Genomic DNA, 14,739 nt, shown 5'->3' with positions numbered 1-14,739 from the left:
GCAGCACACAATAAGCTGACAGCGGCTCTTGGGGCTCAAAGACGACTCCGGTCATTTTATACGGGCTTTAATGAGAGACCTTTTCGACCTATTCGGCGTGTACAATCGTGAAGGCATTTTCCCTTTAGATTTGCTCGATTCCAATGTTACCGCTAAACAATAAACCGTAAACTTATCTCCGTTTCGTGATCTCGTTTATTTCGCGTGATATCTCTCTTTCGTCTCGTTTTATATTTAGCCTGGAGCTTCTCGCGTGTACCTTTATTAAGAAATTAACTCGGTTCTCGAGACACCCTTGAGATCTTTATTCACACATTTTCATAAATGGAATTAGTGTTCGAAATTCTTTCATGATAGTAAAACGCGAATTACAGTTTTATAAAAAGCACATAAAATAATTGTAGAAAATATTTTTCACTGACAAATTTTCGCGATTAAAAAAAAATACTTTATTTTTTAATTTTCGTATAATACGGAAAAAAATGTTTATTTAATATATTAGTCTATCAAATACATGGTGCATTAACTTTTGTTTCAACATGAATCTCACACGCGCATCTTATTATAATACATGATTGACAAAAACTATATTGCAAGGATGCAAGAATCAATTTCAAGTAAGCTATTATTTTTAGCTTATGCAGTCAACATCTTAACGGTCGTAACGTAATGCATTATGCATGCGTTGTGCGTATATATGATAGAAAAAAATGTGTGTTATTTATTTATTTTGTAAGAGACACGCTAACTGGTCGATCGTTACCTCATTGCTACGATATCGCTTTTGAATATCCGAACAAGATAATTAATCCTGTCGCGAATGATAAACGGTGTACTTAACCTTGGGACACCTTGTTAGCGATACGAGAGTAGGTACTGGTTGCTGGTAATGAAGGTGATATTTGAAATTAATATGTCTTGTCCGAATTGTCAACGACTAGGCAATTACCCTCATCGTATATTCTTCGTGCATAATCATTAAAAATAATTAGAGTCATTCCTTTGAGTCTTCCAGATACTTGAAAATTAAGTTTTCTTACTCTTATAAAGTATAATCAAAACTTGTCACTGGTATACCGAGTCCTTTTTAGAATACTATGTATTTTGATCTCAATTTTTTACAGTAAAATTTTTATGTACTTTTTAATTACATTTTAGAGCCGCTCTTTAAGTTAATTAGGTTCTTTATTAATTCTTGAATAAAATCGACATCTGTAAAACGCATCTGAAAAAAGATCGCCTCCGTTCGCGTAGATAATCGGTTTCGATTTATTATGTCGTGTTGTAAGATAGTCAACGGTAACCGCGCGCGAGATGGTGCATAATGACCGCAAGATGATTACGATAATTGAAATTAGAAGCCGTTTTCCAAGGCAATCCACGATGAGAGCGTTTATTTGAAATCGGCACGAAACAGTCCCACGACCGGAGGATGACGGCGACCTCAACGCGGGTCGAAAGGCTCTTTGTCGCAAAGTCATTATCGATCATGGGAGGGGAAGAGAGACAGATTTGCGTGCTGATAATACGCGCCGAATATTCGACGGGAAAATTTTGGTCACGCGAATAATATTCACGCATTGTTATTAATATAATCGAATCATGTCAGCGCGTCGCGTAATCGCGCGTAAAGTTTTCTCACGCCCGTTATACATATATATGTCACATGTACATATATGCACGTATGTGTGACACGTTCGCGCAACGTATTACATATTATGTGTATAAATTAAAGGCGTTTCAGGTGCCGCACTCTCCAGTAAATCGCTTACTTAGCGGAGGCGTGTGTTAGACTTGAGCGAATCACGATACGGATCGATGCAAACGTTCATTTATTTATACGATTGTGCGAAATTTCCTTCTGTGTAAGTGCGTGTGTTTGAGTGCATTTGTACTTTATTATTTTATTCTTTTTTTCCTTTTATTCTTTGTTTACTTTCTCCCACGTGTTGCCGCGCGCTGTTTACGATTTTTCACTTCTGCGATTGTGCTTCTCTCTGATCATTATTGGATTATGCAACGGCTTGAATTGAAATGCGTCTTGGGAACTTTCTGCTGCACCTTTCTTCTCTTTAACTCTTATATTATATTTATATTACTTTTGTATTAAGCGCATTCATCATTGTATTAGTATTTTTCTTACAATCGAAATACTAGGACGTAAAGTATTTTCCGACTGTAATTGAGGAATAGATGATAGATGATCAATTGTATTTTGTAGACTCTATTTTTTTTTATTAAGCTATTATTAATCTATCTTTTCAATATAATAGATTATTTTTCAAGGCAATTTATATGAATTTTATTTCACACGTTACATCTCGATTTTCTTTCGAGCTCTATTATGGAACATTTTTCCATCGTCTTGCAATTCGCTTGCCATTACATGAAGTGTCCGATAAGTGAGTAGCGCGAAAGTCATTCTCGAGAAACGGTACTCTCATTCTCGACGACCCAGAACCCAAATTGCGCGAACCCATGGTAATTCATACTTTCGAAGTGAGCAGGTAAACTGCGTAAACTTGTCGCGTAAATAGTGCACATTGCATTTGTAGAAACGGTCTTTCTGCTCGCGGTGGCATGCAAAAACTGCTAAAGTACAGTGTCGTAAACCTTGATGTCTCTCTCACTCTGTATCCTTACTATCCCTGTCCTTTCTGTCTTCGCTGGTTTTTCATTCTTTCCTTGTCTTTGTCGGTGAACGGATCGGCCAGTCTCTCCCTCTCGGTCGCTTAGCAAGTGGAGCACGTCTATAAAATAAATGGCAGCAAACCTTGCTTGCTCCGGTTGCTATTGAACTTTACAAGTTGCCGTAAAACCTTTTAGAGCGCCCCTTTCCCGATTCCGTCGTGCTATCGATCTACGCTACGATTAGATCGCTCGTTTCGATCGCCTCCCGACAACTTGCCTTCTAAGCGCAGCATTAATGAGAGTGCCCAGGAATGTACTTGCGATTATAAATCGCAAGATTTATATTCGCAGATAAAGATTAAGACGCAAGTGACTCGAGCGTGTTTCTAATGAAACCAGTTTAAACTTTTTTTTTTATTATTGATTAGGACTTTATGAATTTTTTTAAACTTCTAAACAGACTAGGCAACAACATTGATGTTATATTACGCGAATATTATTAGAATTATACAGAATTAAATACGTATAGTAATTTTCAAAATCTTTTACTGAATAATAATCAATGTTGCGTCGAGCGAAAAAGTCAGATAAAATCGAGGAATTGAAACTTTAATATTTGTGTGAGAAACTTTTGCTCTAATTATTTAAAAAAAAATTAGACGATTGCAGCATATATTTCTGTCTTATCTTTAACCAATTTTAACCGTACCATTAAGCGTTCTTATCAACATTTAATTCCACGTTAATGCACGATCTTATTGCTGTTTTTCTTAATTAACATTCGCGTCCCAGCCCTAATCAGCTCCGTCGATTCCATAAAATCTGAGATGCAGGTCTCTTCATAGTTTCTTAGACGAGTTTTTGTCGAGCTATCAGACATAAAAACCTTTCGAGATCGAGGCCAACCGTTTAATTAGTTTACTATGCCATAAGATGTATGCGTGCGCGCTTCATTTTGCTGCATATATGATTATCGTGTTTTTACATCATACACATCGCCGCTCTGGTATTCGAGACGCGCCTCTCGTCGCAAGTCCCCTAATCAGGAAGGATCTTTTCGAAATCGCTTGCGAAACGAGCCCATCCGGCGTTTACATAAGCATCCGATGCACAATCAATCTCGGCGGGTCCCCCCTCCCCCTCGCAATCGATCGATCAATTGCCGGCGGTCCCGGTGTGCGAAATCGCGAGGATCATTATCATACCGCGGCGGTCAATCTGATGTAATTATGATTCGCAGAGCAGTAACCATTGTTGGTCGTTCTGCAAGAAACCGTCTGGTATTTTAATTATCAATCACGTCGATCTGAAGTGAACGTTGTGCACGCGAAACGGCGGGGCGCCATTCTCGAATTGGAATTAAATTTGGACATTACCGTTCGAAAGGAATATTTGAAAGATGTGTATAATATAAATGACATAATAAAGAAATGATTGATCAAGCTTTGCGTAAAATGTAATTTGCAATAAAATTGTGTAGAAATATTTGATGTTATCTCGAAGTAAGAATGATATAAAATTACATGTATAATTTTTACATTAATTATAATGAATTAATTATATAAATTAATAATTATATAAATTTTATATAATTATAGAAATTATGTAAAGTAACAATTTTTTTGCAAATTAAATCACGCGCCAGGAATTTATTACAGCTCAGGAAAAAGAACGATGAAAAAATAGTCAGATATGAACAGTAACTTATGTGTTTATTGAAATTAAATTTTAATGTGCAAGAAATACATATTATACAAAATACATATTTTTGACATGTGTAATTACAATATTTTATAGTATATTAAATATTTTTATCACATTTTGTAACAACGAATTAATTATCACGCATTTAATATACGTCATCAACTAATGGAATCAAATAATTAAAATAATGAAAAGAGAGAATTTAGTATGTATTTTATCTTTATTTCGTATTAAATATTTCGTAGTTCAATATTCCAATAACAAAATAACTGCGTGTGGCCTTGACATTCTTGCGATATATAGGTAGGTACCACGTTGTGTTTACATGCCACGGCCTTGTATCTTGTATCATTCACCCGGCGACACTCGAGGAAGCAAGTAGTAGCTGACGATGTAAGCTCTATAGGTCGTCGTATTTTTACTTTTAACGTGATCGTGTATAACTTTCACGTTATTCCTTCGTCGCAACATGGTAAAGTCGCATAGGATAACGTCGTGAGTGCCATACCAATGTCGTACGATCGCACTTTGCAGGTAAGTCGCCTACGATCATATATCGAATATTCTAACGATAAAATAGATTAGCGCAAATGTTTAATTCTGAAATACATAAGTAATATACATAGTCTGTCGATTTATTTATATGCGCCTACACAAAGATACACATATACACATACAAGAAAAGTTAAAAATTTTTTGATATTTGTCAGAAGCATAAATAAAAAAATAGATTTCATCTCATGCTACTAGTGACTATATAACGCTTTGTTTATAATTACATATATTGAAACTTTTTCCGATATTGGCCTGCAAGTGACCTCGAAAAGGCTGATATTTCAAAGCGTATATCAACGTGTTATTTATACAACGTGCGAGCAAGAATATGGGGATCAATGTGGATTTTTCCTCGGGTATGAAAACATAATTGTAGGCTATGTGTAAGCGAAAAGGTGCGAGAAAAGGTACTTCGCGTTGATAAGCGCATGACGACGCTTGATAAACGACGCTTGATAAACGACGCTTGAATTCCTCGCAGCGTAAGGCACTGCACGGATTTTTTTTAAACTATTCCTCGATATATACAAGGTGTTTCAGATTTGTGCACATCTCTTTGTCTACGGATTTTTTAAAATAATTTGGATTACATTTTCTATAAATAAAAATTAATTTTTTTTCTACTTTCTCATTTTTTATTCTATCTCTAAAATTAATCTTGTCAGATTTTTTTAGATTCGTAATAATTTGATTTAAAAAATAATGATTTTCGAATAATTTTCTCAGAGAAAAGCTAATTCGGAATTAATTAAAGATTTCATAAAAATTGAAGAGTTCTAGAAACTGAAGACACGTAAAATAAAGTCTGGAAAACATGGGACATCCTATATAAAGATATAGAGATTGTATTCTCGAAGGACAATCGCGGCCTGCGGCGCGGCAAGTGATACCGAAAAATGTTTATCGCCGAATATTCTCGTATCTCCATTATTTATAGACACGTGCGCGGGATGAGACCCGTAAATCTGCAGGCATTTTTGTGCGCGGGCTTATAATTATGGGATACTTCGAACACCCCGGAGAAAAGGCGCGGCGATTGTGCATATTATTCGCTATACATATATATATATATATATATATATACTGATAGAGATTCCTTGGCAAGTGCACTGCGCACAAAACAAATGATGCTGAGAATCTTTATGACCAAAAGGCAAACCGCATCTCTCATTTCTTAACCGGCCATGACAAACGCATCCGTTTCGGTTATCTGGCTAATCCACTTTGATATAAACATAATTGTTAAAAGGTCTCAGTGCATCGTAATATTATTTTTATAAATCTCTTTCCAAATTTTATATTATTAAGAAAAGAGAGCTTAGGATTAAATAAGAAAAATGTTAGAAAATATTTTATTCAGTATAATTTTTTTGGCTGAAATATCAAAATTAAAATATATATTAAAATTTTTATTTTAATTTTTTAATTTGTTTTTAAGATGAATATAATATTTTGAATATTCTTATTGAATATTCTAATTGTATTATTATAACATTAAATATTATGTATCCTTTTTAGAATAATAAGTTGAAAATAATTTAACTTTTTTATTTTTAAATGTGAATAAAAAATGTATATTGTATTTAAATACATTTAAAACATGGAACATGAAATATATTATAAAACAATAGAAAATTATGATTGATAAGCTAATAATTTCTGTTATTTATTTTCTCGTTTGTCGAGAATCTTGTTATTACTTTGATATGTATTTTTTTCAAACTTTGATAAAGCGTATAATTACGAAGCGAAATATGACGTTTCAACAAGTAGTTACAACTACTTTTTAGATAACGCATGTATCGATTAACGTGTGAAAGAAACCGATAGCCTTGAAAACGATAGCATGCATCGAGATGTGTGTGAAATTGGACTGACTTCGTAGGAATTTAATAATTGTTGAGGGTTTTCGCTTAATTTTTAATAGATCTAGGATTCTTGATAAATTAAACATTTCTGGCTGTTAAACTAAAAAAGGGTTCGGGACAAACTGAAACGTCAAGTCCACGCTGCATCTCACTTTGTTCGCCGACGATTTTTTTACTAGATTTGAAGCACTTGAAAATTGTACAATAGTTCTTCAAAAAGTTCTATACGTAAACATTATTAGAATATTAATTAAACAAATTAAATTATTTGAAAGAACATATAAGTACTGACGTAAGATGTTTGTAATCTTTCTCGTCTGCAATAATTATGCATATAAATATTTTAATAATCTTTACACATAAAATCTTCTCTATTAGAGGAAATTAAAAGCGATTACAGACGCTAATTCCACAAAATAAAACACCAGCTTCACACACACACACACACACACACACACTGAATCCAGCATTTTCGATTTTTTTGAGCTGCAATTCGAACATAAATAATTGAATGCTTCCCGAAGCAAAGTGCGAAATCGATAGATAACTTTCTGGGATCGATTTTATTCTTTATTTTATTTTTATGATTTAAAACTTCGACAAAAATGAAAATGTATTGTCGAAAGTGCATCGCTTAATGCATCAGAGGCTGTGTGGCGGCCTTGAACCACCCACCTGCTCAGATACAGCGTTACGCTCGAATTATCTGATCGTAATAACGTAATAACGGGACGAGTATGCCAATTGGCGGTAGGCTTTAATTGCGACGAATTGCAGGTTCTGTTGGCATCAGGCAAATTTAACGGTGATCGTCGCGCAATCGTACAGAACGATTTCGCTGATTTCGCGCTGTAATCGCTGCAATTGTGTTAAAGGGAAAAGCTAGAAATGAACCGTCATATCTTTCTGCAAATCAGACGTTTCTTAGCAGATATAATTATAATTCAATAATCCATTTAAGCTTTATTAAATGTTGAGCATTGATGTATCTTGAATAGATCTGTTAATCATGATAGTGTTATTCAGTAACATGCGCTATACTTTAATTATCAAAAATTTTTATAATTAGATTAATTTAAAAGTTATGAGCATTGTTTTTTTTATCTGAGTATTAAATAATATATTTAATAAATATATATTATATAAAAAAATTATTTTATTTAAAAAGCAAAAAATTATATATTGAATTTAGAAATATATACAGAATTTTCGAAATTAAAAATTTTAATTCGGACACATTTTTTCTTTTAGCACTTTAATTAAATTTCCTAATTGATTTATTTAGTATGTATCAATTTAACAGTGCTTTATTTTTAATATTAACTCATACTAATAAAAAATAAGTGATTGTCATAAAAATATAATGTCATAAAAAGCGAAATATTTTATTTCACGTATATATCGTTCGCTTTTGTATTTTTTGTACGCTCGCAATGGGGGTTTCATCGACCGCAAAAAAATTCTACATAGTCGAATGCAAGAAACATTTCTGCATACGATCCTCGCGAATGCTCTCACCGCAAATTCCGATGTAACTGTTAAGCTGTTCGTTCGATTTGCATCATCGGGATATCAATCGCAACAGACCATTTTCGCTCGTTTTCTTATTACGCGTGTATTCGCTCCGTGTTCGCCGGAGTAACTTGATACTTTAATGAGATTCGTGCTCAACGAGTCGATACCGAGCAGTGCATCAATCAAAATTTATTCTTCGCAAATACTTCGGAAGATTTACGAATCTGAATAATTAAATGTCTAAATAGAAAACCCGTGGTAGAAAATGAGACTGGTTTTACAATTATTTTCACTATCGTGTTTTTCCTTTAAATATTTATCTTTGCCTCGAAAATTTAGTTTTAGGTGTTGAAATAATAATTTTTAATTTCGAATAGATTTAATATAATTTAGTATAAATAGTATACATTTTTATGTATGAAACAATTAGAATTTATAGAAATTAATTGCATCAATTTATCATATTATTTATATTATACGAATTTCGTGTTGAGAAAATTTTTATTTTTATTCTTTGGCACATCTTTGGCATATTACGTAATCCAGTTTGTTTAGAGCTACGAACACGAAGGAATTCACCGATCGTATCTATCCAGTATAAAAAAGCATGATTTATGACTATCGACTATCGAAATTCGCCGCTGCTACCTTTGATTCACCTTTCATCTTTCCCACCCAAGTCTGTCTTAAAGCTCGATGGCCGTTATGGTTTGCGCGATACGTTTCCATAAAGTATATATCAAGTCCGAGAGTTGGGAGTTGCTTAGGTCTCGACTTGGATAATTAACACGATATTAAGAATTATCTCTAGATTCGTCGACTCGCATGAGAATCTCCTCCCTCTTATCTTTCCCGAACTCCAGCTGATATTCACCTAGCGTGAGTTATGGCCTTCTCTCACGCCAGGTTGCGAAAAAGCGAGCGTCTCGCTATTAACAATAAATAGTAGCGTGAGTATTTATGACGTTTGTTTCGTGATAATGTGGGTAATGATCAGCATAACTGATAAGATCGTCTACAATGTCGATTGATTAGAGTTTGTCGACCTAGATTTGTTTTTTATTAATTCTGACCACATTTATATTAAACATAAGATTTTTTACAAAATTTTAATTGGAAGTTATCTACTTTATTTTTATTAAAGTAATGTTGCTCGTCACAAAGAAACTATAATTTCTCCCATTTTTTATATTTTTTAGAAGAACTAGAAAAAATGCATTTTTTAACACGCATAAATAACAAGTTATGATCCTTTATTGCGAAAATTTAACATGACTCGATCATATAATTTTAAGACATTCGATATGGTCCATTTTAAATTAGTCATGGTGACCACAAGTTACTACGCTTACGCTCGTTTTTTCTTATCCGATAATCTCTTTATTACCGTGAAACGGGCTTTTGAATTATTTATAACATATAAACGCCATTCAAAAGATTGTAATGGTCCATTGTATATTATGAGTTGTTTCTCAAAACTAAAAAAATTTTGCACGCAGTCATAGATTCTGGAGTTACTTATATAGGCACGTACTATAGCTTCCAGCAATAACCAGTTTTCGAATAAATAATCGAATAAATCGCGCGACTTGAGAACGGTGAAAAACCGTTTGTACGTTTGGAGAATTAATTGTATTTTGAGCGCGATGCAAATTCAATCAGGTTCACTCGATAGATCAGGATAATAATTCTGACAGTTAAAATTTATCCGGGCTATTATAGTGACCATTGATTCCGATCTCTTGCGTCGAGATTGTCGATATCGTAAATCACGAGATCTTCCGCTTGCAACGCACGGTGCATTCCATTTTTTGGAGATTGTCTCATGAAAGAGAGAGAGAGAGAGAGAAAGAAAGAGAGGAAGGCATCCTTCCAACCGTGTCAACCTTTATGGGCATCGTTACGAATCGCATGAAATCTTCGTGGAACGAACTGCATCGCCACGTGAATTACCCGTTCGATCCTTCTATCCTCGGGTTTTCTCTATTCTTGCCACGAGGACGTTCCAGATACCTGCCATTGAAACGCCGCAAAAGCGTCCATGCGCGGAAAAGTGTAGCTGCGCGTCGTAAAGATTCATGCTTTCCGCTATATCGCGTTACGTTCATAAAAGGGTAACGGAATGCGTGATGGTGGGCATGTAAGATCGAATGACAGAAATATCATTTCAGAATGATATCTTTCAGTTTTGAGATTGAATTTGTGGAAAGCGCGGAAAGAGAGCGTGATTGAAAGTCTCCTCATTAAATTTCGACAGAAATTATAGATCATTAAATAGATGTCTTTATTCTTTAAATTATCAGTCAAGTGCGGCATATGATGTCTTTCTAAAGCACTTTGCTAAATCCTTTCACGACTCGTGGAAAATTCTAAGATAATATATACATAAAACTCTGTCGCGGATTTCTAAAGAAATAAAATTTATTCGAAATGATTGCGTATTACAATTTTTCTGCACAATTTAATTCTATTCTCGCAAACTGGCGAAGAAATCGAGCGATATGGAACAAAATCAGGCCATCAGGATACCGATTTAAGATCACACTTTCTCGACTCCATTTCACCCGATAATACTTTTACCAAAGAACCGGGCAAATTCCCGGTACGATCTCCAGCGACCCATGGCGTTTTCGCTCGTCGAGCGAATTCCGTGCGGTTTCTTCGCGCTATTAGTGCGCCGCGCCCGAGGCGTTTCTATGTCGAGAGATACTATTCCGACACTTTCGCGTGCGCTCATTTTTATCGTACGGTCGCGTCCGTCGAGCGTGAGGGCCCTGAGGGCCATTTGGGAATCGGTTGGTAGCCGAGATGCGTCGAAAGCGTCGAGACCCGCGAGCATCTTCTCACGGTGGTTCGATCGCCGATTTCCCTCTTCGTCCACCCACATGCCTTTCGTCTCGTCGGCAGGGATCTCGCGAAATAATGAAAGCTCGGCGACGCAAACGGGCGATGCCCGGCAGGAGAATGGCACGGAAGAGACTGAGAGCTGAGAGAGTCGCTTAGGCGTGTTAGAAGGTGTAGGCACGTTCGACACGGCGCAGATGAATCGCCGAGAGGTCACGAGGTGGCTGATAGATGCGCCGAGATTAGGCCACCCTCTCGGCTATCTCGATTTCACTGGGACGAATCCCCATCGATCGCGAGCACGTGTGGTATTTTGTTTCGCCAGGGAGTCACGCGGAAAAGATTCCTGCGCGAACGAATATAATCCGTCCATTCGATCGGACTTCTGTAATCGATATTCGGCCGATGTTGGACGGAAGATCGAAGATGGCGATGAATGTTATGATTTTGGAAAGGAATGATTTCATCGAGAATTTACGATAGACGGCTATTTTATAATCGGTTGGGCCAATAAATTAAAGTAACTTTATAATTGCTTCTTTATTACTTTCTTATTTTATTAATATTACTCGAGAGAGTTTAAATTGTTTAATTGATTTCAACATTTCGGAAACATAAATTATTTCATGTAATGAACGATGATGCAAAAACTTTCACATATTATTTACATGATATGATTTATAATTTAAATTCATAATATATGCGCTTTACACTTTGCACATGTGTTTTCTATAAAAGATTTCACATTTCATTTTCTGCTGATCGCGTAACATTCATCTGTTGGCACGACTGTTTTTAGCGAACTATAAAAGATAATAAAAGTCTAGCTTCTATGTAAAAGCGGTTCTTCCTACGATGACCATTAAAAGTTTTACGATTCTCACACTGGGTTCAACAACCCAGAGTATAATATATTCCGTAATAATACCGATAGCTCGCACAAACAAGACGGATTATTATTAATTCCGACAGATCGGACCATATGTCAGAATTATCGCGGTGACCATCGCGGAGATGTTGCCGTTACTTCCGCCATTCCCGAACGTGGGAATAACGGATCTAATACTATCTACGCGGATATCAATCGACCGATAGGTCAGTAATCATCGCCTAATCGTTGGCAATTTTCAATCATCCGTGATACGAATCGCGCCACGACTCGCCACTGCAATCGATGACGCGATGATCGTTTACTTTCTCTGAATCGCCGCGTAATTTCATGCCGAAAGAAAAAAAAAAAACACCGATTAGATATAACTAGCGAGCAATCTATTCATAAATCACATATCTCTCGAATCGTAGAAATAACTCTTTGTTAGTAATAAGTCTTGTTTAAGATTTTCATCACTACATGAGATGGGCGATGACCCCGATGACATCTATCGTCACAATAGCCGACACGTTAAACGTGTTAGTCTGTACGAAACTAATCTCGCAAATCCCTCGTGCTATCTGAATACGTATTATGCTCGGATTCGCGCAAATCCACGCGTGTCAGTTTCGAAGATGATTACCCGATCCACGAAACGCCAATTGGAATTGTTAGATGTGGCGATTTACTCATCACACACAGATCGTTATTGCGATAGGAATTCCTTGGATGAGGTAATCGGCCGCTTGTTTTTCGCGGATGATTCGCGGTGTGAATGCGTATACGTGAATGCGTTCTCGTAAATACCGTGTATGTGTGTATTGCTGCAAACTGTTATTTCCGAGAGCTCAAACATGCCGATAATTCAGTCGTGTTGACCAGGTCTATAGATCTCCGGGATCGCCATTGTTTCGCGAGAACTCTGTGTAATTCTCGTCGAGCATCGAGAGCTTCCCGTGACTTCCCTCTTTCTCTCTCTCTCTCTCTTTCTCCCTCTGTCTTTCTTTTTATATTTTCTTTTCTTTGCTTTCCTACAATACAATGTTTCTTTCGGACTTCTCTACCATCGGCTACCACGATTTCTTACGTAAGTTTCGCCGTAACCAGGCAGCATGGTTAGACCGTCCGAAGCAATTTACGTTTGGTGGTGTCGGAGCGAGGAAATTCCAACGTGAGGAATACTCAATGTGTGAACGAACCGTTTAAACCGAGGTCTCTCCTATGTACAGGTTTCTAGAAAATTATAACTTCCGCCCGAGTGGTGAGAAAGATGTATGGCTCGAGTGTAAGAGGCGAATTATCGAAGCGCTACAGAACCGGCGGTTACTTGTGTGTGTCAAGAGCGCTCGATGTTAAATAAATTTTATATTGTCCTGTTGTATTGGATGACAACATTTCATTGGATTTATTAATTCATCCAAAAATTGGAAAATTGAGCAGAATTTTTAATTTTTAAAATATGAGACAATTATATTTATCACGCATTTAAAAAAAATATATGTAGGGAAATTTAACAAACAAATAATACTTTTCACAATATTTAAAATATATAGTACATATATTCTTAATTGTTCTAAAGTTAAAAGTATATTTTGTGTGAATTATATTTTATTTATTACAAATCTTGTAAATTTAGAAAGATATGTCTACATGATTACGTGATATATTCAACATTCTATACACTTTCGCGTAGAAGGTATTTTATACTTTTCACTTGTGAGAAGATCGTTGACGATAATCGAGATCGTGCGAGATTTCTTACCACAGGTATTTACGCGCGAATGCAGTTACATAAGTTGTACGATTAGTTCTGTGATAATCGTATTACATTCAACACCTTTGAAAGAATGTTCCAAGATTTCATCATACAGTACAACATCCTTTATTTTTTAAAATGGCATTTTATACAACTGTGATAAATATAGCATTTCTTAATACGCTTTGCTTGAAAAAGTGAAAATATTGGATAATTAAAAGGAAGTATTCATAATGAATTCATTTATGAACAATAGAGAACATTATATGAAGGAAATAATTAAAAATGAATTAAAGGATTAATTAAAAGAAATATAATTAAAAATAAAATAGATTGCTATTTATATTTATTTCTAATCGATCAAATATCTAATTGGTCTAGAAATCGATCTTTTGACATAGAAAAATGGCAATTTGGGAAACTGCATAATTTAGATTTCACATATACTATAATTTACGCGAAAGTATAGCGTATGTCAAGATGAAATTATAGCACAAATACTATAATTATAGTTGTATAGACAACGTGGATTACATCGAACGATTTATTCGAATAAAAACTTTATTATCATAGAGCTGAATTATATTGCGGGTGTCATAAAAAGAAAATCGTTTCCCACGCGATGATAGTTGAAATTCTGCATGGCAAGTTATTCACTGAAAGAAGATCTGTCACTTTTTGTTAGTGTCGTGCCGTGGAAATGTACGTGAGAAAGTTCTTACGCCAGTACGTTACGTAGTATTTGGCACAATACTGAGACTTAAAGGAAAACTAACATGCCGTCGAATCGTCCTTTGCATTCGTCGGAAGATAAGCACGCACAATTAGTTCGCATTATTAGATAACAGTGCGCTAATGCGACTCGACATTTCATAATCGCGCGAATCCGCAATTTCTCATTGCGAAATTTTCTCGCGAGTATCTTCCGCATTTGTAATAAATATATGTATATCGAGAATTAATTATTGTTTATTTTTTATTTAATTACTTTTATT

The 14,739-nt window shown here is 35.4% G+C and overlaps 1 protein-coding gene across 3 annotated transcripts in view; it reads left to right on the top strand.

The window, feature by feature from the left end:
- Positions 1–14,739, top strand: part of LOC140674872 (uncharacterized) — a 168,282-nt gene that overhangs the window by 61,489 nt on the left and 92,054 nt on the right. For 2 of the 3 annotated variants that reach the window (XM_072908763.1, XM_072908762.1), the window contains exon 1: positions 4,577–4,869. The exons of the other annotated variant lie outside the window; for it this stretch is intronic. The gene's annotated coding sequence lies outside the window, so the exon portion shown is untranslated. Of the gene's footprint in view, positions 1–4,576; positions 4,870–14,739 lie in introns of those variants that run through there. 3 annotated transcript variants of the gene reach the window in all.

Source organism: Anoplolepis gracilipes, chromosome 16 (genome assembly GCF_047496725.1).
Source record: "Anoplolepis gracilipes chromosome 16, ASM4749672v1, whole genome shotgun sequence".
NCBI classification, from domain to species: Eukaryota; Metazoa; Arthropoda; class Insecta; order Hymenoptera; family Formicidae; genus Anoplolepis; species Anoplolepis gracilipes.
This window is presented reverse-complemented; position numbering and strand designations above follow the sequence as displayed.